The sequence below is a fragment of the Physella acuta genome, unplaced genomic scaffold (assembly GCF_028476545.2).
Source record: "Physella acuta isolate Inbredline_101_S28 unplaced genomic scaffold, ASM2847654v3 ptg000315l, whole genome shotgun sequence".
NCBI lineage: Eukaryota > Metazoa > Mollusca > Gastropoda > Physidae > Physella > Physella acuta.
Window position 1 is genome coordinate 203,509 of NW_026731834.1, and position 5,238 is coordinate 208,746.

Here is a 5,238-nt window from a genome sequence, read left to right on the forward strand (position 1 = left end):
GGGTTGTGATAGCTACACGCTAGATGGGGTGGTTCTGCCTTGATAGTGGGGCGTGGGTGGTACTGACTAGACAGGGGTGGTACTGGCTAGATGGGGATGGTACTGACTAGATGGGGATGGTACTGACTAGATGGGGGTGGTACTGACTAGATGGGGGTGGTACTGACTAGATGGGGGTGGTACTGACTAGATGGAGGTGGTACTGGCTAGATGGGGGGTGGTACTGACTAGATGGGTGGTACTGACTAGATGGGGGTGGTACTGACTAGAAGGGGGTGGTACTGACTAGATGGGGGTGGTACTGACTAGATAGGGGTGGTACTGACTAGATGGGGGTGTGGATGGTACTTACTAGATGGGGGTGGTACTGACTACATGGGGGTGGTACTGACTAGATAGGGGTGGTACTGACTAGATGGGGGTGTGGATGGTACTTACTAGATGGGGGTGGTACTGACTAGATGGGGGTGGTACTGATTAGATAGGGGTGGTACTGACTAGATGGGGGTGTGGATGGTATTGACTAGATGGGGGTGGTACTTACTAGATGGGGGTGGTACTGACTAGATGGGGGTGTGGATGGTACTGACTAGATGGGGGTGGTACTGACTAGATGGGGGTGGTACTGACTAGATGGGGGTGTGGATGGTACTGACTAGATGGGGGTGTGGATGGTATTGACTAGATGGGGGTGGTACTTACTAGATGGGGGTGGTACTGACTAGATGGGGGTGTGGATGGTACTGACTAGATGGGGGTGGTACTGACTAGATGGGGGTGGTACTGACTAGATGGGGGTGTGTATGGTACTGACTAGATGGGGGTGGTACTGACTAGATGGGGGTGGTACTGACTAGATGGGGGTGGTACTGACTAGATGGGGGTGTGGATGGTACTGACTAGATGGGGGTGTGGATGGTATTGACTAGATGGGGGTGGTACTTACTAGATGGGGGTGGTACTGACTAGATGGGGGTGTGGATGGTACTGACTAGATGGGGGTGGTACTGACTAGATGGGGGTGGTACTGACTAGATGGGGGTGGTACTGACTAGAGGGGGGTGTGGATGGTACTGACTAGATGGGGGTGTGGATGGTATTGACTAGATGGGGGTGGTACTGACTAGATGGGGGTGGTACTGACTAGAGGGGGGTGTGGATGGTACTGACTAGATGGGGGTGTGGATGGTATTGACTAGTTGGGGGTGGTACTGACTAGATGGGGGTGGTACTGACTAGATGGGGGTGGTACTGACTAGATGGGGGTGGTACTGACTAGATGGGGGTGGTACTGACTAGATGGGGGTGGTACTGACTAGATGGGGGTGGTACTGACTCTGTGGGGGTGGTACTGACTAGATGGGGGTGGTACTGACTATGTGGGGGTGTGGATGGTATTGACTAGTTGGGGGTGGTACTGACCAGATGGGGGTGGTACTGACTAGATGGGGGTGGTACTGTATAGATGGGGGTGGTACTGACTAGATGGGGGTGGTACTGACTAGATGGGGGTGGTACTGACTAGATGAGGGTGGTACTGACTAGATGGGGGTGGTACTAACTAGATGGGGGTGGTACTGACTAGATGGGGGTGGTACTGACTAGATGGGGGTGGTACTGCTGAGATGGGGATGGTTCTATCTAGATGGGGGTGGTACTGACTATGAGGGGGTGTGGGTGGTACTGACTGTATAGGAGTGTGTTACACTCAGTTTTCTTATTATTTTTTGGCTCGTTTGGTACCAGGTGTAACACTAATAAAGAACACAATCCACAAATTGAATTTGCGATAGTGAAGTATAATTTGCATCAACTACAAGAAGAAACATTAACACAAGAAAAAACTGACGACTAGATACACTGTGTTGACACAACACCACCCTGCTTACATACTCTGGCGTTCACACATTTGTTTTCCACGGTCGCACACCAAATTCAATGAGAGGCCACTCTCACACACAATCTCTCATTTCGTTATGGCCGACTCGATCATGCTTCCATCACAACTAAGGATTACGTGTCAACTGGTTATGCGCCATTGAGGCCAATGACTCCGATTTCAGCCAGCTTTTCTTTTGGGATTTGCTTCCATAGCCTTTGTCCAACCAAGAACAAACTACAAGGCAGCAGTTGTTTGATTTTGGAGTTGTCTCTCCTAGAAGAGTGGCTGTCCCCAGCTAACGAGCCTCATCTGCCTGAGATGCCGATTGTTCTTTTCTCTAAGTGTTTTATGTTTAGACTCATTTAGTAAAACAGAATTCTCTTTCTCTTAAGCTTTTATTTTAATTTGTATTTCTAGAGCCAAACTTGAAACAGGTAAGTTGCAATTCTTCATTAAATGTACTAGAATTGTATTTACCTGCTAACAACAACAACAACAAAAAAAACGACAACAAGAAATGTAAACTTTGTATCATAAAATTTTATTTACTGGCAATACGAGCCGGTCCACACAAGACAACACATTATTATCCGTATAATTTTTACACCCTCCCCCCCCCCCCCCTAAAAAAATGTCTATTCCTTCGCTTTTGACTAGAACTCATCTACACACTAATAACGTTAAAACAAACCGTAATCCTAGCAAACATTCACTTGCTTTTCGTCATTTTAAAAAAAAAGTTAATGAAAAATATTTATTGAGTGACGTCATTTATGGACCGCCCTGGTTACCTGAAAGATGCGCCATGGAAAACTTTAAGAATCCGTCATTTATAGAAATTAAGGAAGAGTGACTACAGGTACACTTTAGCATAATGAAACTTATTTCCACAAAAGATGACAAAATTAAAGTGTATTAGTATGATTAGTTTGTGTTTCCGCATTTTCCTGTTTGCATAGTTTTCCATTGCGCATTTTTCCGATTGCGCATTTTTCCGATTGCGCATTTTTTCACCGAACCGACCGGTCCTACAAGACAATTGTTATGATTGAGCTCCAGGTATTTCCTTCACTCTGTCTTCTCTCTCATTCCATCAACACTGCTCGCTCTTACACCCCCACGCTCCAGATCAACTCTACTACCCCTGCACGGAAGTGAATAATTTAAAAACAAGTTAAACAACATCTCGACAGCCTTGACCCAGATAGCCACCGCCCGTCATCAGAGCTAGAACGGCTGACGTCACGTTGACCCAGAAGAAAGGTGTTCTGGGATCGTAGAGTAGCTGGTTGAGAAACTCTACGGAGCAGACGTGAATGATAGCAGCGGCGACCCCAATGTTGACAGCTGGAAACAAAATGTATTTTTGTTTTGTTACTATTTATAGAATCCAAAACACGTTTTAAATAATTAATAACTGGATTCATTATTTAAATTCAAACTACACAAAAATTGTGTTTCAGACCCAGCGTAACTTATGGTATAGGTGTGCCCTAACTTTATTTACACTCATACATATATACATACATAGATTTTTATAAGGGGTTCAAGCCATGGTCGGATTGTAAAGCGCACGACTGCTAACCCGGAAGTCTCGAGTTCGGATCTCGGCTAAATCTGTACGAGTACACTTAACTCTGTTAAAACATGATTCTAATTAGAGAAAGTAAAGGCGTCTGGGCAAAGTACTGACAACACCTTCTCTTCACATGCCGAGGTCAAGAAACGCTTGAACTTTACTTAACTCTACTATGGTCAGAAAAGGGATTTTTATCCTGTTTCTAGTAGTAGAAATTTTTAAAAGCGTGGGACTTATTAATGTGTGTTCGGAATGGAATATTTTCTAATGGAGGTAACCTTTTCACTTCTGAAGGGGTTATAAGCACCTATGACAGGAAGGTTTATTTAAAGCTAGAACCGACCTGCCATAATCATTAACCCTCCAACGACATAGCTACAGCCCCAGTCCTTGAAGCTACACAAGTCGACCGTGGAGAGGGTTAATGAAATTAAGATTATCCCCAATGCAATTAGTTCCAAGCCTTGACTAGCAATAAACCACCCTAAGAAAGAGAGTTTTTTTTTTTTTAATTTGTAATCTAAGGGAAATAACAAGAAAAATAAACATGCAAAATGTTAATACAGTTGTCTACCTTGTTTTTTTTTAAATTATATTTTTTAGTTTAATACTTTAATACTTTATTTATATATACTTTAATATATATATTAAGCAGTGGCGTAGCGAGGTCGGGTGTGACCCGGTGCGGCACTTAATGGTGTCACCCCCCAGAGGCGTAGCGACCCTTCCCGTGGACAAGCTTTCAAGTTTTCGATTTGCACAGCCCCCCTCAAACTTTCAATTTACAACCCCCCCCCCCCCTCAAGTTTTCGATTTGCAACCCCCCCCCCCCTTCTCAAACTTTCGATTTGCACCCCCCTCTCAAGTTTCTCTCTAATTATTTTGCTATTTTTTGCCTTGGTGTCACCCCCCTAAATGGTGTCACCCGGTGCGGTCCGCACCCCCCCCCCCTCGCTACGCCCCTGATATAAGTATACTATATACTTTAATACTTTTCTGTTTATCATTGAATATGCAAAATATATCAAACTTTTAAAGAAACTCAGTTGTGCCCGTGACAGAGGTCAATTTATAATTGGTAACTGCCATCGTTATTGCCTTACAGTCATCGATATTAACGTTATCGATTATTGTTCGTGTAAACACAGTTTCTATACTTCTTGCTCAACTGATCTCAGTACATTCCGATGTAGGTAAAGTCATTGGTTTCTCGATTATTTTGTTCTTCAAAAAGGTTGTGTGATGTCGTGTTTAGCGATGTCAACTGCTCCATGTCAAAACATGAGATGCCAACTGTCTTGTGCCACGTCAATTGTGTTATGTCAATTGTGTCAGTTGTCGTCTGTTAGAGAAGAATACGTTACCTTCACTGACAACATTGAGGTCATCTTGACAGCCGTCAGTAAAAGGCCAGCACACCTCGTTTCCGAATACTAAAAATAGCGCTGGCCCAGTGACCCAGATAGGACTGACCAATGAGTAAACGTGTAAGGCTAGGGTCGCCAAAACAAACGAATAGCATATTTTTAAACAACGTGAAGCCATGGCGGGTAACTCTTCCAGCCTTAGCCTACAAAACAATTTATTGAATTATCCTCCTTTTATGTTTATCAACAAACTATAACCTTGCGTTATGAAAGTAAATGTGTCTTAGCTTTTAATTAATTTATGTTGTTAATAACTTGAAAAAGTTGAGTTTTTAGTTTAAACATTAAACAAATTTTACACAGTAAAAGTAAATTTTGAACACAATTCCTTCAGCGGAACAGTCTTAATA

General features: G+C 43.6%; 1 long non-coding RNA gene across 1 annotated transcript; it reads right to left on the reverse strand.

The window, feature by feature from the left end:
- Nucleotides 1–2,540: 2,540 nt before the first annotated feature.
- On the reverse strand, nt 2,541–5,238 carry LOC131940298 (uncharacterized). The gene is made up of 3 exons (XR_009386541.1): nt 4,826–5,238; nt 3,805–3,945; nt 2,541–3,229 (listed from the first exon to the last, which is right to left on the reverse strand). It is a non-coding gene; the product is annotated as an uncharacterized LOC131940298 (long non-coding RNA).